The 24,615-nt window shown below is 40.5% G+C and overlaps 1 protein-coding gene across 7 annotated transcripts in view; it reads right to left on the bottom strand.

The window, feature by feature from the left end:
• The window catches only part of RFX3 (regulatory factor X3), a 315,870-nt gene that overhangs the window by 236,444 nt on the left and 54,811 nt on the right, over window positions 1-24,615 (bottom strand). The window contains exon 1 of one of the 7 annotated variants that reach the window (XM_049895336.1): window positions 16,100-20,723. The exons of 5 other annotated variants lie outside the window; for them this stretch is intronic. The gene's annotated coding sequence lies outside the window, so the exon portion shown is untranslated. Of the gene's footprint in view, window positions 1-16,099; window positions 20,724-24,615 lie in introns of those variants that run through there. One more of the 7 variants, XM_049895337.1, reaches the window with a different exon arrangement.

The following is a 24,615-nucleotide window of genomic DNA, read 5'->3' as shown; positions in this document are numbered from 1 at the left end:
TTTCCTCTCATTTTGAGTCATGCCACATCAGCAAGTGCAGGTCCCCAAAGTTTTACTCCATCCACGTCATTACAGTCGACTCTACTGTGAGGGGGCAGCTCTTCCCCAGTCGTATTTTGAGTGCCTTCCAACCTGAAAGGCTCATCTTCGGGCGCTATATCAGAGTGTTCCGCTGCTGTTCATAAGATTTGCACTGGCTAGTTTTTTTCAGAAGTAGACCGCCAGGTTCTTCTTCCTTTTCTGTCTTAGTCTGGAAGCTCAGCTGAAATCTGTCTACCACAGGTTAACCTGCTGGTATTTGGCCACTAAAAAAACCAAAACCCATTGATGTCGAGTCAATTCCAACTCATAGTTCCTTCTGCATCCTTGCATTATTTGGTATGGTCAGCTTTTTTTTTTTTTTTTTACATTTTAGCCATTCTAATGGGTATGTAGTGGTATCTCTTTGTGGTTTTAATTTGCATTTCCCTAGTGTCAAATCCAACTCATAGCGACCCTAGATGGTGATTTTCAGAATGGCTAAAATGTAAAAACTGAGCATGCCAAGTATTGGCAAGGATGCAGAAGAACTGGAAGTCTCACACACTGCTGGTGGGAATGCAAAATGGTGCAACCTGTTTGAAAAACACTTTGGAAGCCTCTTTAAAAGAGAAAGATACAATGCAATCATTCTATTTCTAGGTATTTATCTATGAGAAAAGAAAGCATCTCTCCATATAAAGTCTTTTATACCAATGATCATGCAGCTTTATTTATAACAGCCAATAACGGGACATAATCCAATGTTCATAAACAAGGAATGGGTAAACTAATCTTGATACACTCATACAGTGGAATACTACTCAATAATAAAATCAGGAACCAGAATGAACTATTATTCACACACAATATGGATGAACCTCAAAATAGTTATGCTGAGTTAAAAAGCCAAAGAATGTACACTGTATGATTTCATTTATATAAAGTTCTAGGAAACGTAAACCAATCAATAACGACAGAACAGATAAGTGATTGCAAGAAGAAGTGTCAGTGTTGTTGAGGGCGGGTAGGGGCAGGAAAGGGATACTATAAAGGGACACAAGGAAACTTCTGAGGTGATAATATATTCACTATCTTGATTGTGGTGATTGTTTCACAGATACATACATATATTAAAACTTATAAAACTGTATACTTTAAATATGTGCAGTTTATTGTAAGTCAAACATACCTCAACAAAACCGTTTTTAAAAAAGAAAGAAAAGCAACATCAACAATCACAAACTCTGGAAAACCTGGGGATACACCAAGCCTAGAAATGGGAAGAGTCAAAAGCAGAATGATGGGCTTTGGCAAACAGCTGAAGGCAAAGTACAAGGCACATTAGTTTTACCATATGTGGCTTCAGGAGAGAGTTAAGATTTTATAGAGTACAAATTAAAAGGAAGAGGTGTCAGCTACGCACGCAGAATGTTCTGACAACTGGAGATTTCCAAATATGGAACGGACTGCTTTGTAAGGTAAAGTTCTCTCCAGTCACAGAAGGAGAAAAGTAGAAACTTAACAGATCACCTGTTAGGGAAGTAGTACCTAGTACCAGAAATTTCCACTTGGAATAGGCGACAGGATTCCTTGATCTCTGCAGTATTTAGAAAAATAGAACAAACACTTCCATTTGGGGGGAAATGTATTTAATCACATTTATCAGACTTTAAAGTCAGGTAACACCAAACACTCTGAACAGTTCAAGATACTTGGGGGCATATGAGCGGGATCGATGAATGATTTGTTTATTTTCAACGAGGTTATCTTTCACTTAAGGAAAGCAATAAAGAAGACTTGTATAAGGTGTGTTTCTTTTTGTTTATTTTTTCGGATAAACTATTATAAATTTCTTAAGTGCTGGGAGCATTTATAATTTTTACTATTCAATTCTAAGCACTTAAGAGTTCAATAACCAGTAATAATTGAATGTCTATTATAAGTCTGGATGGTACAAATGGTTAACACACTCAGCTGCTAACTGAAAGTCTGGAAATCTAAGTCTACCCAGCATCACCTTGGCAGAAAGGCCTGGTGATTTACTTTCAAAAAATCAAGACACTGAAAACCCTATGGAGCACAGTTCTACTCTTAACGCACATGGAGTCACAATTAGTCGGAGCTGTCTCGACAGCAACTGGCTATTTTCAGTCTGGAAATTTACGGAAGGCATTTTGAACACATGGACTTTCAATACTGCAAGACACCTATTGCCCCCAGTTTACAGATGAAAACTCTTAGCTGAAGAAGTTTAGGGTTATCTTCAGATTCAGGATCTGAAGTCAAGTGTGTCTGAGAACAAAACCCAATGATGTACAACTGCTTCCTGGTTCCTGAAAAAATAGAAGCCATCTAATGACCGTGGCACGCATGTCTTTCTTTCTTCCCTCTCCAAACAATGGCCTATAATTGTGCCAAATTTATGTTTCAAAAGTGTAAATTTTCTCATGTTACTCACCCAGCTTCAGCTCCTTCAGTGCCTTGTAACTCCTTACAGGCGAAGTCTAAACTCTTCAATATGGTGGACAGGAGACCTTCTTGTCTACTTTTCCAGCATTGTTTCCAATAAATTCTCCCTTAAATTTCAAACATACTAAAAAAATTTGCAACTCCTTAAAGAAATGTGATGCATATCTAATTCCTGTCCTCAAACTTTCCTGCATGCCCACCCCCTTATTTTCAGCCTGGTGAATGAATTTTGTCCTCCCAGACTCAGTTTAAGCATCACCTCCTCTGTGGAAGTCTTCTCTGGTCCCACACGAAAGTCACAATTAGATATACCTTCTTTTGCATGTACATCACTGTTCATATGGGTAATTAGCTCTCTGTGAGTCTGTTTTCTACCAAAAAAAGCCTCCTCAAAGATGGTTATCATCCCTGTTTCCCCAGCCCCATGTGCGATACATGGAAATGGTCCAACAAATGCTAATTGACTAAATGGATGGATGATGGGCAGGTGGGTGAATAAACAAAGAGATATACTAGCCAGTGTCGGAAATGAAACAAAGATAAGAAAAATGTAATGGTATTTTTTTCATACATAAAAGAAATAGTACTGTGCATGACAGACATATGGTAGTTGTCACAATTATAACATAAACTAAACCTTGTTAATGCTATATGATTGGATCCTAAACAATGCCTTCATTGAAGCAACTATTACTAAGCCTACTTGATTGTGCAGTCCGACCAAAACAGTCTAATCAAAAGTAAGGGTAATACAAACTTTGATGCAAAAATTAATTCTCAAAATTATGAAATGTCTAAAAACTAGAATCTCTGTGAACTCCTCTGATTACTTGTCAAGGAAGACAGCCAGAGAAATAACCTTCTCGTGACCTCCTCCCACAAACAAGGCTATTCGCGGATTTATCGTTTCAGTATGTAACCTTGCTTAGTGCTGTCTTCCTGCAGATAACACGAGACATCAAAAAAAACTCCCATCATTGAAACTTCAGGCTCCTTTCTCTTCAATTCTTTATGAGTTTCAATTCAAATACTTTTCGTGCCTTTCCAGTGTATGTTTGATTAGGTTCCTCAAACCAATCTTAACATAACTGGGGTGATTTACGGCAGATTTTGGTTTGAGGGGTTTCTTTTATCATCTTATTCTCTTGCCTAGAGCTGGCATGGACATCAATTGGGTTCCTCTTAGATGTTGTTGTTGTTGTGTGCCAGTGAGTCAATTCGGGCTCATAGTGAGCCCACGTGACTGAGTAAAACTGCCCCACAGGGTTTCCCAGGCTGTGATCCTTACAGGAGCAGACCACCAGGTCCTTCTCCCAGGAGCCACTGGTGGACTCCAACCTTCTGGGTAACAGCCGAACGCTTAATCTTGTCCCACCAGGGCTCCTTTCCTGTTGGATACTACTATTTTATGTTAAAACCAGGCCAGAACTAATTCTTTTTCTTTTTTTTAAAGCAGAATAAGACAGAATGAAAATAGTCAAGAACCACTCTGAGCTAATGGAAAAATTATTTTAATTACATGAGAAATGTTCTAAAGCAAACAGCTGAGTGAAAACAAAACATTACTTACTCGCTGAGGAAAATGCCTTCCCTAAAGAAGTGTTCACATGTTCAGAAACCCTTAATCTATGAGATTAATGCTTTAGATGTGTAGGTAGAAAAAAAAACGTTCACACCTTGGTAATTTTCTTCTAAAATGCTGCCTGATTATAGCAATAACGTTTTGCTTTATGCTAGAAAAGATTCCTTCTCAAGAAGAGCTAAAATGTATTTTTAACAAACACCCAGGGAAAAAAACTGAAGCATTTTATAGAGGAAAGTACTCAAATAGTCTATAGCAATGGACTTTGCTTCAGAAGGACAAAAGAAGACACAATGTTAAACCACATTAAGTATAATCTTTTTTTTTTCCCCTGAAACATGATAGTAAAATGGGGATAATAACCAAACAGCTTCACAGAGCCCAGCAATGGAACGTTTGGGACTTCAAAATGAAAAGAGAAAAAAATAACTTTGGGCCAAGATGTCCCTTGAACATTAAACAAAAGGAGACTATTTGCCAAGGGCTGCTGTAATTTTTCTCAGACTAGCCTGAGAACGCCGGGTATGCAATTTGTTCTGATTTTTCCATTTACCATTTTCAACTTTGCTCCTGCCTCCACTGGGTTAACAGAAGCAGGGGACTGGCCTTTTAACTTATCCCGTGAGGGTCTTCCCAGGGAAACATTTTAGTTCAGTCAAGTCCTGGCTCCTTTCAACATTTCCTGCACGCCTACGTGGGAAGACAATATTCCATAAAAGGGAAGGGCACCATGTGTGAATTAAGTAAGAAGGGTTCACCGGAGAACCGGAATCTAATTACATAAACACACTTTCCCACAGGTAAGTTCAGAAATCTCTGAAATCTCATCTTTAAAGACCAGTGATGCTTTTTTAATTATTCTAAAAGTCCTTTATCTGCTTGATCTCTCATGGATAATTTTAATCAGGCAATAAGCCTAATACGTCTCACAGACAACAGAGCTCTCAACTATGAGCTAACGGGAAGACAAGGAACCACAACTATTTTTATTAAAACAAAAAACAATGGCCAGTCTAGAGGTCTGTCCAGCAATAAACCAAGATTAATTCATGCTTTCTCTCCATTTAACCTACTTACCTTCAAGAATTGCAGACATAAAATAAATTTCTTCTTGAGATTTACTCTGTAAACATACACACACCATTTTTAAAATGTTATGTCCTTATAGTTCACAGTGGTTTTAGTCATTCTCCTGTCCCATTCACAAATGGACTAACATACTACCAGAGTCTAAGAATAACCCCTAAATATTATTCTTCCAGAAAAAAAAGGAGACTCATGAATCACCTTCTTCATTCTGCAAGGATTCCGATGAGCTCAGAGTGAAGGTGAAGTGAGACAAGGATCAAATAGCCACCTCTCCACCTTCGACACCCAACTCCCAGGCCCAGGGCTCCATCAGAACTCCCCACTGTGAGCCTCCGCCCATTCTCAGGCCTCTTGAGATACAGATGCTGCCATAACCCACCTTGTTCACAGGCTCTAACCTACCTAAACTGATCCACCGCCATTTTAAACTCCTTTCTCTTAGCCAATTCTACCCAGAAATTCCAGGAAATATTGACGGTTGTCCTAGGCCAGAGGAGTTTGCACCTATGCTACTCCGAACTGGTATCCCTCTTGATACCTAAACAGCTTTGAAATTAAAAATGACACCCCTGACTCAAATTCACACAAAAAGACCAGACTTAATGGTCTGACTGAGACTGGAAGAATTCCCCAGGCCATGGCCCCTAAATGCTCTGTTAACCCAGAACTTAAACCATTCTCGAAGACCACTCTTCAAACAAAGATTAGCCTGGACTATAAAACATAAAATAATACTTGTAAAGAGTGTGCTTATTAGTTTAAGCAGATAAACAAGACCAAATGAGCGGCTCCTGTCCAAAGGCAGGACAGAAGGCAGGAAGGGACAGGAGCACAAGAAACCTGGAGTGAAAAGGAGTATGCTGTCACATTAAAGGGACTACACCTAATGTCACGTAACAATATGTGTACAAATTTTTCTATGAGACCTTCAGCCGTGAACTTTCACCTAAAACACAATAAAAATAAAAAACGATGCCCCTGGTCTGAGTTCACCGCCAAGTTTGCTGTGTGGTTTGCAGCATGTTCTCAAGCTGCTCTTGCCTCGTTTTGGTTGCTTATAAAATCATAATATCCTTCTCCTTCAAAGAACTGATGCAAGAACTATTGAGAGCGTAGCACCTAGCACACTGTGGACACTTAATATGCTTTCTGCCACATCCCAGGCCAAATTGTTTCCTGGCCTCTGTGCATAGGCTTCACCATGTCCAAGGGATCCCGGAGAAGATGCGCAGCGTATCACATTCTCCTGGGAGCCTCTGCCAGCCTTGGGCCCACAGCGGCCCTGGCCCTGAGCCTTTCTTTTATGTTTTCCCCATGTCTACACTCACCTCCATTTCTCTTGAGGCTTTCCAGCTATTTTCATTGGCGGGCTCCCAGGGCATCTCTGCCTCACTCAATTTTCGATGCACTGAATCACGTTTGCTTATTCATCAGAGGGCGCTCCATTTACCTTCGCTTCAGTATTTACCTGCCTGCTTCTCTTCCTCATTAGTTTTATGCTTCTTAGCCATTTCCGTTGTAGACTATCGGTTTAATTCAACACTTCTCTCTTTACACTGATTTAAAAGGCTGTTCTGTACAGTTAAACTCAGAGACAGAAAATTAACATACAAGAGATTAGGCAGATAATAGGTATGGCCCAGGAAAAACATCCGGTTAATGTTTAGACAATGATTTTGGTTTTTACACTCTATATACGTGTTACACGTTCACCTACTGAATTCTGTGATTCTACTGACCAGGTTGCTGGATGACCTATGAAATATCAACTTGCTTATTGAAATGGTAAATGCTGAAGACCGAAAGGAAATAATACATACCTAGCAAACGGGGCAAAAATAAAATGAAATAATAAGCTTTCAAAAAGCGTTCATCTGTAGTTTTCAAACTGCAAAAACACACGTACAAATCAGTTTAAAACCTTTTTAAAAAGTTTCTAATGGACTTGCAAACACTTCAGATTAAGAAAATCTCAATTGTGGAAAGGCCAGACCTCTAAGAGGGAAAATTCCTCGGACACAACGTCAGTCAGTTAGAACCACTGTGCAGACTTTTAACTATGCCCAATGGTCTTTTTTTTTTTCTCCCGTTCTTCTTATTATTACTTTTCTCTTTCCTTCAGAAATGGGAAGAAAAAAAATCCTCTCCTCCAATTCTGTTGGATACACAAATATAAAATGTTTAATTTATATAAAAGAAAGTATCCTTCTCTACATAAATATGACTTCTGTGCCTTTCCTGGACTCCCAGCTTGTTCATTTCCCTAATGGAGTATCGACTCTTTCAAATATCCCAGAGTTAATCCCAACCTGTTTCAAATTACTGTGTTTTGAAGTTTTGCCCTAGGCTTCTGGTGAAAGATGCCAAAAATAAAATAAAATGACATCAAGGATAGATGTTTTTTAAAAAGTAACAAAATATTTCTTAGAATTTGCCCTTTAAAATTCTTAGGGTCATTCCATTCAGTTCACCTGACACGTTACATTCCAACAATATTAACCAACTAAATATTACAATGCCCTATTTCAGTATCCCCTTGGATGGGTAGCTGAACTGTCTCTTCTGCTCAAGATTTGGTTTTAAAAGAGGTGCTATTATAATTGGCACCCATACCTTGGTTTCTAATACCGTTTTCCAGTAAAAGGAAGCAAGGCTCCTTGGGGAACTGGCAGATTCTAGAACTGCAGCAAACATGCAAGGTGAGTTTGGTGCATCATATAGAGCCAGAAAATAGGGAAGTACTCAAAAAGAAAAAAAAAAAAATCACAACGTTGGTGGGGTATGTCAGAGACACAGGAGTCAACTGAAAGAGCTTCCAACGGCCAAGCTGGAACAATTTGAGCAATAAAATAAAGGTGCATTGGATCGTATAATCTGACATAAAATAAATATCCGTGACTCCACTAAAAAAAAACAAAAATCCACTGCAGTAGAGTCAATTCCAGCTCGTAGTGACCCTACAGGACAGAGCAGAATTGCCCCCATAGGGTTTCCAAAGCTGTAAATCTTTACAGAAGCAGACTGCCACATCTTTATCCCTCGGAGTGGCTGGTGCGTTCGAACCACCAAACTTCTGCTTAGCGGCTGAGTGCTTTAACCACTCTGCTACCAGGGCTCATGACTCCATACTTATATTAAAAATGACTGAATAAATAAATAAATGAGAGACAAATCTCCTGAGTAGAATTCCAAAATAATTTAGGTGAATTCTCCATCCATCCAGAAAACCCTGGTGGCGTAGTGGTTAAGAGCTACGGCTGTTAACCAAAAGGTAACCCAGTGCAAAAGGTAGGCAGCTCAAATTCACCAGGGGCTCCTTGGAAACTCTATGGGGGCAGTTCTACTCTGTCCTATAGGGTCACTATGAGTCGGAATCGACTTGATGGCAACGGGTTTGGTTGTTTTTTTTTTTTTTGGTTTTTCCATCCATCCTCAGGGAGGTGGAGCGTCACTCTCCTTAAGTGTTGGCTGCACGTACTGACTCTGGCAAGGAAAGGGGGAAAGAGTAACTTGTCGGTGGAGAAAGCTGTTAGTGATACGGGAAACTGAGCATGGGATACATGTGAACTCTGTGCTATAGTCACAGGTTTTCTAGAACTCTAAATCTCTTCTAAAAATAACAGTTTATGTAAAGAGTTAATTAAAAAAAAAAAAAAAAGAGCTGTTACTGCCTTGGGCTTTCTAAAGTTTGCTACCCAGCTCATCTGTAGAAACAGTGGTCCGTTTTAGACGACTTCAGCTATGTGTCCTTCACAGCACTACGGAATCCAGGTCACTCAGCCCGCAGTACCATGGAAAGGAAAGGTGAGTGGCTGAGTCCTGCTCTCCTGGAAATGCTCCATGCGACCTAAATAGTCGATTTCCCCATCTGTGAAGTGGGGGCAAGCCTGCTTGGGGAGGGCTTTCTGTCACTGCTCTGAGGAAGGGGAGCTCATGCCATCTGCATTCCTGTCACTGGCAGTCTCAGCTGGCATCAGCTCCAGCCCGCTCTGGCCCACTCGGATGTCAACCCAGCACCTGATCCAGCTGGTTCCTGTTCGAGCACTTAGAATTGATGCTCAAATGTCTTTTTTTTTTTTTTTTAATCAATTCATGTTTACCAAATCTCTCAGAAGAATAAAAATAGACGCAACCATTCACGTGTATACCAAATCTTCTCCTCCCGACAAAACCTCTGAGAAAAATATTTTACAGTTAAATCAGGGACAGGGGAACAGGGTAATATACACAAGGCCACCAAGCTAGTGAGGGGCAAGCTGTGGCTCTTATACCCCAGTCTCCTGCCCGAATGCAGTGCTCTCTTCCTGCTGTCCCACAGATCTGCAGAGCTGGACCCCACTTCCGCTGACTCGTCCACCCTGCAGCACCACGCACCTTTCCTCTGTGGCTTACCACATCCTCTCTGGCCTCAATCCAGTCCGCTCCATGCAGGAGGCATCCTCCCCAATGGAAATCAGCCAGCCAGCCCCCCTCTGTAAGGACAGCAAATGCCCTTGCACTGCTCCTAGATAATCACCTTCTCACCATGACCTTCAGGTTTGGAGTGCACGCTGCACGCACCAGACTGACTTTCCGTTGCTCACAACCACCATGACACTCATCCTGAATCCCTCCTTCCTCATCTCTTCGCCTGGTTCATGCCTACTCATCCTCACCTCCCGCACCGCTTCCTCAAGCGGGCCTCCCCTGATCTCACTAACCAAGGCAAGTGTCCTCACAACATGCTCTCAGGGTGCAGGGTACCTCCACTGCACTGCAGTTCTCATGGGTGCAGGTTACGTGCGCTCATGTAATTATGTGGTTAATGTCTGCCTTCTTCCTCAGACTGTCAGTGCCACAAAGGGTAAGGATGAAGTTGGTTCTTCTGTTTTTAATCACTACTATACCCCTACTGGGAAACCCTGGTGGCATAGTGGTTAAGAGCTCAGCTGCCAACCAAAAGGTCGGCAGTTCGGATCCTCCAGGTGCTCCTTGAAAACCCGATGGAGCAGTTCTACTCTGTCCTATAGAGTCGCTATGAGTCGGAATCAACTCGACGGCAATGGGTTTGGTTTGGGGTATATCCCCAGTGCCTGGTATAATTCCCATCCCTGTAGTAGGTCCTCAATACCTTATTTTATTTTACATTTTTAAAAGCTGAATAAATACCCCGCTGCCAAAACCCACTGCCGTCAAGTGGATTTCGACTGATAGCGACCCTATAGGACAGAGTAGAAGTGCCCACAGGGTTTCCAAGGAGCACCTGGGGGATTCAAACTGCTTACCTATTGGTTAGCAGCCATAGCACTTAACCACTACGCCACCAGGGTTTCCTGAATAAATACAGGCATGGCTAATTTCTCTTTCAGTCTTTAAAAATTTGAAAGCAGCCATTATTCTGGTGATCGACTTTATGAATACATAATTAACAAAAGTTAATTTTTTAAACACAGTTAATGTCACTGAATTGTACGTGTGAAAAATGTTGAAATGGGAAACGTTTTGTTACATATACATTTACCTCAAGAAAAAAAATATTTAAACAAATTACATTTTAATAAGGACGTCAATGATTCTTTGGACTACTCCTTTTATGACAAAATTCCCAGACCCTTCTTAAAACCTGGAAGCTATAAATCAACAGCATGATATTTTCTGTCAGAGAGTGGACCTTCCAAGCGCTAAAGGCTGCACTTGTATTGAAACGGTCTGTGACACGGACATAACAGTGACAGGCGTATCACAAATCCCAGTTCTTCTTCACATGGCCTGCTCTTCAAACGTGTCCACTTGGTTCTTGGCTAGTGTGGTAATTTGAGAAACCTATATGCAGAATTGTACATTAATCCCTATTACAGACTATCTGAATTTCAGCCAACCGTTTCAGATGGCTGAGCTTTTTTTCAATCCTGATCCCCTCATCCAAATTATTAGCTTTGCTCCCAGCTTCATGGGATATGCAAATGCAATGGGCCTGTTCCACCCAAGTCAGTGATAAAAATGATTAATAGGATCGGGGGAAAGAAGGAGCCATGTCATGTCACAAGAAATACCTCTCCAAACTGACATCAATCCAGTCAGTAAACTCAATGAACCTACCTCATGGCAACCCAGCCTCAATCTGACCATCTATTTCATAAACATATTGTGAGACACAGGGTCCAAAGTCTTGCTAAAATCAACTTACTCCACTTACATGGCAAAAAAAGTTATACACATCTAATGTGACATGTTCCTAGTGAGCCCAAGTGGTCTCTGGGGAAACACTCCTCCCCTTCCTGGGTAAGTCCTCACAAACCACCTGCCTAATGATGAGCTAAAGAAGTGTGCAAGACAGAGATGACACTCACCAATCTTATAAGTGCACAACACCACTTCCCCCCCTTTTCTGAAAATTAAAAACAGCATCTGCACAATCTTTAGTTTCGTGACACCCCTGGTACTGGCCATAACTGCTTAAAACCACCAACCCACTCAGATCTGTAGGTCCCCTGACCCTGGGGCATCAGCCTGTTGGAAGCATCAGCGTGCTTTCTCATCTTCCCTGGACCTCAATCTCTTGCTACCACCTTTATTCTCCCTTCCGAAGCTGAATATCATTTTCACTATCACTTTCCATAGAAAAGTTGAAACCAGCCCAGGAGAGGAGTTCCATAGCTCTGCCTTCGTTCCATCAGCCTGACACCATCTGACCCCAAGCAGCAGTCTAATCTGCTTCTTCTGGTTTTTCTTCATGATCTGGACATAACCATGTTTTAGTCCTTAGAATCTTTACAAACCTCAGTGCATTTTAGGATGCAGCCTCCCGTATGCCATTCTCTCAGTTTTCTACTACTTTTGTATTTGTGCCCCAAACTTTTCTGGCTTACAAGAATCACTTGTGCTTGCAATGTCAGCATTTCTCTTTAAAGAGCTGCCACACGCTTTACTCATTGAACAAATGTTTAATTGCTTGACAGACATGTGCGATTCACCAAACTGGAGCAAAGGATACAAAGATGACTAAGATCTGGTCCCAGGCCTCAAGGAATCCAGAGGGAAACAGAGACTTCTCAGCAAAGGTACAGGCGTCCATATTACCAAGATAAAAATAAGTACTGCATGAGCCCAGGGCACAGAACAACCAGCTCAGCGTGAAAGAGCTGCTGAAGTCTTTATCAAAGAAACGACATCTTAGCCGAGTCTCGAGGAGCGAGCAGGTAACAGCTGTTGGAAGACCAGGAACATCCCAGGGAAGAGCACACGCAAAGGGCGTGGTAATATGAAAAAGCATGTTTATTTTCAAACGAAAGTGATTAGCTCCATGTGGCTGATTTTAGATGCATGGAGTGTAGCTCCAAGAGACAGCCTAAAAAAGTGGGGGTTTTCTTATAATTTATAATAAACTATAACAGGGTTTGTGATCTAGGTGTCCAACACCCAGGATGAACAAAATGAAGCAGATGCTCTTTACAGAATACTATGCAGCAAATCTGCTGCAAAAGACCTCTTTAAAGTGTTAAAAAGATGTCACCTTGAAGACTAAGGTGCGCCTGACCCGAGCCATGGTGTTTTTAATGGCCTCACGTGCACGTGAAAGCTGGACAGTGAATAAGGAAGACCGAAGAAGAATTGATGCCTTTGAATTGTGGTGTTGGTGAAGAATATTGAATATACATACCATGGACCGCCAAAAGAATGAACAAATCTGTCTTGGAAGAAGTACAACCAGAATGCTCCTTAGAAGCAAGGATGGCGAGACTATGTCTCACATACTTTGGACATGTTATCAGGAGGAATTGGTCCCTGGAGAAGGATATCACTTTACCAAGAAGGCTTGGTAAAGTAGAGAGTCAGCAAAAAAGAGGAAGACCCTCAATGAGATAGATTGACACGGTGGCTGCAACAGTGGGCTCAAGCACAACAATGATCATGTGGGTGGCACGGGACTGGGCAGTGTTTCGTTCTGTTGTACATAGGTAATAACTCGATGGCACCTAACAATAACATGCAGCAGTTAGAAGAAACAAGCAAGATGTATACTCAATAACATGGATTGTCGTTGTTAGCTGCCCTCAAGTCCGCCCCCCGACTCAAGGCAACCTCACTGCTCCATAGGGTTTTCTTGGCTGTAATCTTTATGGAGGGGCCCTGGTGGTGCAGTGGTTAAGCCATTTGGCTGCTAACCAAAAGGTTGGCAGTTCGAGTCCACCAGCTCTTCCTTGGAAACCCTATGGGGCAGTTCTACCTTCTACCCTGCCCTATAGGGTCACTATGAGTTGTAATCGGCTCGATGGCAATGGGTTTGCTGTTGTTTTTTTTTTTTTTTTACATCTTTATGGAAGCAGTTGGAAGCCCTGGTGGCGTAGTGGTTAAGTGCTACAGCTGCTAACCAAAGGGTCGGCAGTTCGAATCTGCCAGGCGCTCCTTGGAAACTCTATGGGGCAGTTCTACTCTGTCCTATAGGGTCACTATGAGTCAGAATCGACTTGACGGCACTGGGTTTGGTTCCGGTTTGTTATGGAAGCAGTTTACCAGACCTTTTTTTCTGCGGAGCCAACGGGTGGGTTCAAGCTGCCAACTTTTAGGTTAACAGCCAGTTGCAAACCACTTGCACCACCCAGGCTCCTGTCAATAACATGGATAGATCTTTGAAACAGTGCTGAGGGCAAAATAAATAATGTCTAGAGTATAATACTTGCAATGCAAACTTAGAATGTGCACATACCCAGAATTTGTGCACACGCAAAATAAACCTACGTGTTTCATAAGAACACTTACAAACAAGAGGATTCAGATAAAAGAACAGAGGAGTTACCTAAGGAGCAGGAGAGCACTGGGAATGGGAAATGGGAACAAAGGGCAAACATTTTTAAGCGGGGTATGCTTATACCTGTTTGATGTCCAAAAAAGTCTGTATGTTCTTCCATAGGCAACAGAGATTTTAAAGTCTGAGAATGGCAAAACCTAAAGTGGTTTTTTGGAAGGAATTCTGGCCCAGTGTGAAGGCTACAGCTCCAGGAGTCGAAGAACACGGGTTCACTGCTCTTTTTTGTAAATGCTGAGAAGATCTTTTCCAGGCTGTATGAAAAGGCTAAGAGCTGACTAAATGGCCAATGAGAAAAGGTGGCTATGGAGCCTTTGGTAACAGATGAAAGTGAAGACCAGGTCTGACAGGGAGCCAACAGCTGCAAATAAAAGCAGCATCTTCAAGCCCACATTTGACTACCTGCAGGAATATCACTGAAAACATTTCTACGCTGCAGGAGATGCTGATCTACCAAGCTGAGAGTCTGTTCCATCTTCTTCTAAGTGAGCCAGAGGAAGAACAATGAGAAATGAAAGCAAAGCTTTGATGAGTCTGCCTTGGGAGCAGAGACTAGGGATGTCTGGAATAAACTCACACAAGCTCTATCGCTAGAGACGAATCTTGAATCACCAAGAACTGCTTCGTCTGTACACGCAGATTTTCTATAGAACTGCAACTGAACACTACAGGCAAGGAGCCAACATGTTTAAATTTCATCAAGCCCCGGTGCCAGGTGACAACTCTTTGCTATGACATGATTTATGCAACACATTTCATCTAGTTATCTTAGAATCAAAGGAATTTTACCAAAAGGTTCTCATTCAGATAAACAGGACTGATTTTTACCCCAACTGCATCTGTGAAAAGTGGAAGAAACACCTCGACAAGATGCTACTGATGAAATTCTGAGCAGAAAGGGTGGAAAAGCATAAAATTGGCACACTTACTAGGCACCCCTCCATCGTAAAGACATGGTTTTTCATGTGGATGCAGAAATATAACTGAAAACAAAATAAATTTTTAAAACGCTAAGTGGTTTACTGTACTATATAAATGATACATAACATGTTCAATGATACATTAGGTTTATACAGCCTTGCATTTCCACAGACATACACTCATGAAGGTCAAACTGTTTTGGCTTCTTTTTCCCCTTTTTTGGTCTGTGCTTCAACGGTTAGATGGGGATTCTCTACCCTCCCATGAAATATGACATCAGCCCCTAAGCATCCATCATCTCATCCTGCTTTCTTATAATCCATCTACTCAGCATGAATTATAATTCAACAGGAGAAGTTTGAAACAGGGCATCTTCCACTAACGACTGTGATACAGTTTCATTTTTTCAATATTACAACCTAAAGAAGGTAGTACCTGTTATCTATGGGTGTTGAGATTACAGGTAATAGTTTCTTTCCTCTTGTACATGTGTTGTTTTTATAATCAGAGAGTAAAAAAAAAAAAAAGGTTTTCAGATAACCATGCAGTGACATAAAGCCAGTTGCTGTCAAGTCAATTCTGACTCAGAATGACCTTATAGGACAGAGTAGAACTGCCCCAAAGGGTTTCCAAGGCTGTAACCTTTACAGAAGCTGACTGCCACGTCTTTCTCCTGCGGTGCAGCTGGTAGGTTTGAATCATTGATCTTGTGGTTAGCAGCCAAGCGTTTAACCATTGTACCACCAGGAATGTGATCAAACCAAACTTATTGCTGGGAAGTCTATTCGGACTCATAGTGACTGTACAGGCCAGAGTAGTAGAACTGACCCACAGGGTTTTCAAGGAGTGGCTGGTGGATTCGAACTGCTAGCCTTTTGGTTAACAGCCGAACACTTAACCACAGCACCACAACTCAATGGCAATGGGTATTGGGTTTTTACACAGTGACACAGTGGAGGGGAAAAAAAAAAAACTTTTTTATAATAAGTTCACAGTTGCAAAAGCTGGTTCTATACCAAAGGACCCTGGTCTATCTTCCTCTGGCTTTCTCCCGTTACCCTGACTCATGACCCAATTTGGACATGAAAGTAAAAATTCATTTGTTTTGTCGTGGAGTCCGTAACACACAGGCGATGGAAGGCAGAGGCTGAGGAACCCTAACACATAACTGTCAGGCACTCACAGAGAATGCTAAATCTCCTCTGGACTCTATCGATTAAATTATATTCAACCTGTTACCAGGAAGGATCAGTCCCTGGAGAAGGACATCATGCTTGGTAAAGTAGAGCGTCAGCGAAAAAGAGGAAGGCCCTCAGTGAGATGGACTGACACAGTGGCTGCAGCCAGGGGCTCAATCATAACGACGACTGTGAGGACGGCCAGGATCAGGTAGGGTTTCGGTCTGCTGTACACGGGGTCACTATGAGTCGGAACCAACTTGATGGCACCTAAGAACAACAACAACAATACCAAAATGCCAGATTTTCTTATAATGAGAGACACAAATTATCAGTACCGATTTATGCTGGGGACTAAATGAGTTCAAATAAAACCCAAATGCTCTTGCATTTCAACACGCACATGCATGAAACAAAATAAACTAATATGAATGTCACATGTTCGATTTACCGTCATTGTTAGAAAAATGTTCTTACTCAATAAAACGACCAACCTGCTACTTGCCCAGTTTTCCCCTGCCAGATACACTTATCGTATAAGATAAACATTTTCAAGAAGAAAAAACATTAATTTTTCAATATTCAAATTTACTTTGCTGAGCTTTAAACTTTAACATACACTTTAAATGAATAAACTGAAATAGTTAACAAAACCCTTTACATGTCACTCGGTCATGTCATTCTTCGTACACCTTAACTGAGGTGGGATTGCACAGAATCTCCGGGTTCCTACTTTGTCTCTCTTCCCCCCAGGCTTAGTAGGAAAATTAGGGGCTGAAAACACCCGCAAACAATATGCTGCATCACTAATTACATTAAGACATGATCCAGTTAGTTAGTTATAAGCTATGTGTGCCCACTATAGAAACAAAAAAAAATCCAGAATTTCTTGCAAGAACTGCTCATTAATTTCTTCTCATCTCCAAGTACACATGCTACTGTTTCTACGTGAGAAAAAAGGATGCTTAGACAATCACGTAATCAATCCATCTGTACTCTACGTGCGAGAGAGAACATTTTTAAATCCCTTTCCACGTGTCCATCGCGTTCTTACTTTGATGTCTTCAATGTGGCCACTGAACACTTTTTCTGGGAAGATGGAAAGTTCTCACCATCTACAAAATCGGACATTTCTTAGTAAAGTTATAACAACCCTGAGGGTCAACACTGCTTTTTTTCCTCTTCATTAATATTCGTTTAAAATATACACTACAGTAGTAGCCCCGCTGCTGCCTTTAAAACACCCAGTGCTGCTGCCTTTAAAACACCCAGTGCTGCTGCCTTTAGCAGAGTAAATCTTGTTTGTTTTTTCATATTACTCCACAGAGTAAATGATTGTAAATGCAACTCATGGGGTAAGACACTTCATAAAATATGAAAACACAAAGCATCAACAATAAGCTTGGTGAGTTAGTTATAGCTACTGCTTCTTACGTCATTATGCAAGTGTTATTTACTGCAAACTAAGCCTTTTAGCAAATTTACATAGGAGAGAAATTTCGAGTTCATGGTTGTTAAAAGAGGAACAATGAAAAGAAAAAAAAAGGATCTGTTTAAGCGCCTCATAAAATCCTATTTTGTATCATTTAAACTTTTCCGGCAGTTCTGAAATCTCATTATTGTAGTAAACGTTGTATTTATCAAAGCCAGAACATGCTGGATGATTTATAGGGCACAGAGTCTCTCCTCAGGGGGTCTGTAGTCAAACTAGATAGACTGGACAGAGGAAATGCTTATCAAGATCTTGGCAAAGTCAGCATTTTAATATTCTTAAAAGTACGTAAGAGTAAAACGTTCACTTAAAGCTTAATAACAATTATTAAAAAAAAAAAGTACATAAGAGAACAACAGGCTATTTTCATTCGTAGGAAAACATAAATTTTGTGTTTATTGCCCCATATGCTTAATCGATTTCATCTAATCCAATTTCCCAACCCTCCAAAAACAATCTAATCAGACACTGAGTTAGTCAGTAAATAGCATTTGTCATCCTGATCCTACAGTTCATTCAGAGAAGGCGGCTTGAATGAAAACAGAAGGGCTTAAACCCAAACATGTGAAAAGCAGTCCAGTGAGATCAAGTCACAGCAGCCGGACTAAGCGGCAGAGTCGAGGCAGCTGGAACACATCTACCGGGCTTCTCACCTAAAAGACACAACTTGTGAACTAGTGCACTTTCAACGGATGGTTTCATGCTAGGAAAAGGTACTATCAGAAAGAGATTCTTCTAAACCAATGATTAAAAAAAAAATCAGCCACACTGCTACACAAACAATTACCACAGACAAGCCCGTTACGAAGTTGAAGCATGAACAAAGTATGGCTTTGTAAGAAAGGACAAAAGACTTAAAAATCTGTAAATGTACCAAGGTCATGTTAAGTATTGACATCTCTATGAAATATGCCTTCAGATATTTATTGTTGGAATCGAAGTTAAACCCAAAGTTATCAGATTTTAAAGCCGAACATCAAGCTTCACCAACACCTCTTCCAACATCCCTGCAGGAGCTGTTCTGTTTTTAGGGACAAGTTACAATTTGGAAAATATCTGAAAGAAGGAACTGCCTTTACCTGCTACATGTTAAAACAGTTCTTATTTCAGTCACAAAAAATAACTTGTTACAGTAGCACGAAACGAACTTTGCTTTCGATTCATAAAATAATTGGTGCTACTCTTTCAGAAAATAAGAGAGGGGGAATATTTCCCAACTCATTTTATGAGGCCAGCATTATTGATTTAAAAAAAAAAAAAAAGACAAAGACATTATAAGAAAATTAAACTACAGACCAGCTACTCTCAGGAATACAGACACAAAACTATCCATAACAAATTAAACCTAGCAACATATAAAAAGGATAATAGATCACCACAAAATGGGGTTTATCCCAGCAGTAAAAAGGAACGTACCCGTTGCCGTGGAGTCCATTCCAACTCATAGTGACCCTACAGGACAGAGGATGACTGCCCACAGAGTTTCCAAGAAGCACCTGGTGGATTCAAACTGCCAACCTTTTGGTTAGCAGCTGTAGCACTTAACCACTACGCCACCAGGGTTTCCAAAAAGGAACTAACTACTGATATATTCAAAAAGTACAATCTGAAAGAAAGGAAAAAAAAAAACCAAACCCGCTGCCATCAAGTCAATTCCGACTCATAGCAACCCTATAGGGCAGAGTAGAACTGCCCCATAGGGTTTCCAAGAAGCGCCTGGAGGATTCGAACTGCTGACCTTTTGGTTAGCAGCCGTAGCACTTAACCACTACACCACCAGGGTTTCCAATCTGAAAGAAGCCAAGTACAGAAAGCTATATACTGTATGATGTCATTTATACAAAATTCTAGAAAAAGGCAAAACTATACAGATACAAAGCAGATATATCTTTATATAAGAAAATTGATGGAAATATTCTATATTTTTATTGTGATGGTAGTACACGACTATACATTTGTCAGTGCAGCAAACTGTATGCTTAAAATTGGTGATTATATTGTATGTAAATTATACCTAAACAAAGCTGTTAAAAAAAAAAGTCAAATATACGTTAAAGACTTATACATGGGTGCAAATGTCTGATAACTTACCCATTCAAAACACAGTTGTGATTTATCTGAATAGATAAGCTTGCAATGTTTAAACAAACAAAAAAAACCCTTTCAAATGGGGTATCCTTGGTAAAGTGTTTAGTGCTTCCTTTCTATCTCCTAGTTCACTGCATAGTGCCTGGGGTCTTAAAAGCTTGCAAGCAGCCATCCAAGGCACAACAATTGGTCTCTAATCACCTGGAGTAACAGAGGAAGAAGGAGGTTCAGGAATAGAAGAGGATATAGAGCGTGTGGCTAATTGCCTCCGTGAACAACTGCCTCCTTTGCCATGAGACCAGAAGAACTGGATGGTGCCCAGCTACCATTATTGAACATTTTGGTTAAAGATTCCATAGAAGAATTCTGACCAAAAGGGTGGAAATGTAGAACAGAATTTCAAATTCTCATAGATTCCTGACTTTCTGGAGCCAAGGGGGCTGCATAAGCCCCTGAAACTATTGCCCTGAGATAATCTTTAAACCTTAAACCAAAAATATCCCCTAAGTCTTCTTAAAACCAAAGAATAGTTTACCTTAGCTAATAAAAAAAAAAAGGTCTACCTTGAGAATTGTACTCTTTTAAGAACTATCTATATGGGATCAAATTGGCAATAGCAACTCGAAAGAATAGATAGGACTCTTTGGGGGCAGTGAGTTTATGTTAATGAGAGAGGAACAACTCAGAAAAGCAGAGTAACAATGGTCGCACAATTCTGAGAATGTAATCAATGTCACTGAACTGTACATGTAGCAACTGCTGAATTGGTGTATGTTCTGCTGTGTATATTCTCAATGACAACAACAAACAAAATTTAGAAGAGAAACAGAAAACAACCAAGAGAGTTGTAGTATTGGTATACAACACAGATATCAATGGAACAGAAGAGGAGTCCAGAAATGGACCCACACGTTCATGTCAATTGATTTTCAAAAAAGGTGAAAGGAAATCCAATAGAAAACGGAAAATATTTTCAATAAGAACAACTGGATATTCATATGAAAAAAAAAACAACCTTAACTCTTACACCAAACACAAAATTTTTCTTTTTTTAATTTTTAAAGGCTAGAGCAAATAATGGTACACAGCTCCCCACCACCCCCCACCCCCAGCCAACCAGGGTGTGTCCATATTTATAACAAAGCCCAGTAAGATTTTATGCCTACTTTCAGGAACACTCTCAGATAGCTGGCACACCTAAATCTAAAGAATTAATAAGTATTTTTGAATTCCATGTATCATTAAGTCGAGCGCTCTTTCAGGAGATCAGACCTGTTTGTCAGTCACAAGTAAACCTAATCTCTGGATCACATGGAAGACTTGCTGAAGACAACTGAGAAAGTATTTTAAAATCCACAAAAAGATGAGTCTTGCTTACCTCCTAGATGGGAAATCTTTCTCCAGGCAGAGTTATACTCATAACTTCTCCCAAGTTCTAAAAGAATTTCTTTCATTTATATTAGTTTATTGATAAGAACATTGACCTAGGAGCTTATTAATAACTATAAATTAAGACATTCAATAGATTAACCCATCTTAAAAAGGGGATAACAAAAAGGGTTAGGACCAAAGAAGTGAGAGCTGAGCCCAATAAAATCACACGCAACCTGGAAGGGAAGGAACAGAGATCAGTGCTGCTCTTTGTGGTGGCCGGCAGAGGTTGCCAGTGTACAGGACACATGGGTCTCCCCTCCCTGAGACACACACACACACACACACACACACACAGAGCTGCCATGGAAATAAGAAGCATCTCCAAGGTACATATGAAGCCCAGCCTTCTGGGCTCATCACAGGGCATCATGCAACAGCAATTACCAAGTGTCTTTTCAACCACTGCTTCTGGACGTGTGTCACTGGACAAAGGGCAGGCAGAATGGGCTGAGTACTTCTGAAAGGTGGTCACACTTAGCCACCATACGACCAACAGAAACCACCAAGCCCTACAGGAATCACCTTTCCAGAAACCATTCCTCAGGTTCCAATGACACGTGAAAACGGATCTGGTCACTGAAGGGTAGCTCGACTTCCGGTCTTAACGTCCTCATTTGAAAAGATGTATTACTTGGCTTCGTTCAAATAAAAGTGAATCAGTTACAGCTAAAGGAGGTTTTCAGTTACTGAGTCCAAAGTCATAATTTCATGTATGATTTGTAAGCCTTCATCTTGAATTGTTGTGTGCCGCGAGTCAATTCTGACTCACAGCAACCCTATATGGCAGGTAAGAACTGCCCCATAGCGTTTCCAAGGCTGTACTCTTGAATTACAAATAACTAATATGCTTACAAGGAATTTCCTCATATTCAGCAGTCTGGTGAGAGTCTGTCTGTCTGTGCCCCTCACCCAGAGCAAAGAGCACACAGACACTCCAACACACCAAGTGGCAATCACTTCTCAAAATTCATTTCGTGAATCTGCACTACAATTTTAAGAATTATGTCTCTGGCCCTTTTTAAGCTCCAGAACACTGCTATTTCTTGTGGAGGGGACCTTGGCTGTCAATCACTGCTCCCTTTGCCACGCAAGTATGTGCTACAGCTTTCATTTGTCACTTCGATTATCCGTAATGTAGGCAGCTTAGCACTCAGTCAATTTAAGGAACCGCAGAAGTTAAATACATACGTTATTATGACGATGACAGAAAAGGCAATGGATGTCTTGCGGCTCCATTTGCTTTCTTTGTTAGGAAGAAAAAGCTAATTATCTGCAGCTGTCAACCATGAAGAACGAGGCCTATTTAAGTCAACATTAGCCTTGGACAACTGAAAACATTCATTCCTCATATTTTTGTCTGATTGTTTTTTCCTTGCAAAAAAAAAAACAATTTCATTGCAAAACATTAAATATTCTGAAGGACAACGTAAAAACAAGTTGGAGGATATAATAAAACTACACATTTGAATCCCTTCTCGTAACCAGCTCATTTGGATATTTCCAAAAACCAACTGCCAGTTTTTTTTGTAATAGCCATCCTCTAGTCAGTGTGGCCAAAACACAGACAGATGTAATGCCTCTTCCCACAAATTCATTTAAAAAAAAAAAAAAATGCAGCTGAAAGCCCATAGATTATTGGTCACAATGAAAATATGTCACAGATGATCATGACAGAAATTCTGTTCAACTATTTAATTAACAAAAAGACAGGGAGAAAAGAAAACACATTCCAAAGTCAAAATGTTGCAAAATGAGACAAAATTCACGCTGCATCGCAGGCGTCTATGTTTGCATGTTATTCTCTTCGCCTACAATCTTCCGTTTTTCAACCGAGTCCCATGAGAATCTAAAACTGAACAACTAATTGGTTTTGAATTTCCTTTTTTCAAATTTTAAATTTCCAGGATATCAAATCAGGGTGAAAAGAATCAAGTCAAAGAAAAACGAGCTTATTATGATCAATACACAAACTAAGGAATCTCTGAGTATTAAGCTCACAAAGGTCATTATTCTTGATTATGAACATAAATATTCTTTGCATTTGCTGAGTTTTCCATGATAAAACATTATTTTTCTGTTATTCTCTGTAAAAGAGCTCCTTCTCAAAAGAATACAGTTAACCCTATTTTAAAAATCTCACAATGAAAACACTGCCCATTTAGCTTTCTAATGAATTTTTTAAACATATGTAACCCCTAATACGAGCAAATCAACATAGGCAAAGTCAAACTTACGGAATCAATACTGTAAGAAAAAAAAGTGTGACATGGAGCCTAATAGAATTATAGTTTTAAAAATTACAGCTCTTTGTTCCAGTCTCTAAACCAGTCTTTCAGGGAAGCCTTTGCTTACTACACCTGACCCACGTCCCCAAGATTCTGACTTTCCACAACCCCTCCCCACAATCTCAAGGAATCACTATTGAATTCCTCTGCCCTAAATCTGTTTGGGACAAGGGAGAAAAGCTCAAGAATGATGAAGATAAATAACATAAAAGCCAAACTCATCTGATTCAGAGAATCGCACAGGAAAATGAAGTGTTGGTCAAGGTCAAGGTATAGATGTACCTGGTCTATGTCGTGGGTGAAGAAATAGCATGGTTAGGTGGCCATACTATGCTAACCACCAGTTCCCATTGTCCCCAAACTAGTCAGTGACAGGATCAAGATCGCATCCCAACATTGGACCATAAAGCCCAGGTTCTTTTCACAACAGGATTCCATCGCCAAACAGAGCTTTTCTTTGACATGGCTTTACATTTTTAGAAGTCTGCACCTGTGAGGATTGAGAGATGGTTGCCATCCTTTACAGATGATGATGCTTGGGACAGTGTTATCCTCCACGCATATAAACATGGCGAAAATGACAAACATATGATTAGAAAGCGATCCTGGTCTTAAAATGAGGTGGACAACAGAGATGACCTTCAACGGTCTTCCACCACTAGCACGCTAATAACACACTAATCGTTTGCCTTGCTGTGGTATTTGGGAACAGACAAGAAGCCTCTGGTTATTTCTTTCCTAACTTTCTGAAACCTGTTTAGAATAACGCTGTAATTCCTACTCCATCGCTATCTTATAAAAGCTGAGCAATAGCGTCTACACTAATATAATTCTCACAACTCTGAGAGGTGAACTGTTATATAGATAAGAGAACTGAGGCTTGAAAAAGATTGTGCTGACTTGCATGGAGTCCCAAAGGCACGTCTGTCCTGCTCTCAACTCAGGACATTCCTTATTATATACTCAATGCCACCATTATAACAGCATCCATTAGGTATCACTGTAAATCCGTCACATGCCCCCTCATTTGGCCCTCGTAACAACCCTGCAACGAAACCAGGTGCATAGTATTACTTGGGCCTCATTTTACCTGTAAGAAAACTGAGACGCAGAGAATTGAAACCACTTGCTCAAGAATCCTTAGAGAGTAATGACAAAGCCAAGTCTCAAACAGGCCTGTGACTCCAAGTCCACTGCTACTTCTGTCACTGTAATTTACTGTCGATCACAAGTTCGACGTGGTTAAACTGGCTTCAACAGGCCTTTGAAAA

Source organism: Elephas maximus, chromosome 9 (assembly GCF_024166365.1).
Source record: "Elephas maximus indicus isolate mEleMax1 chromosome 9, mEleMax1 primary haplotype, whole genome shotgun sequence".
Classification (NCBI taxonomy): Eukaryota; Metazoa; Chordata; class Mammalia; order Proboscidea; family Elephantidae; genus Elephas; species Elephas maximus.
The sequence above is the reverse complement of the archived record's forward strand: the minus strand, read 5'-3'. Positions and strand labels throughout refer to the sequence as shown.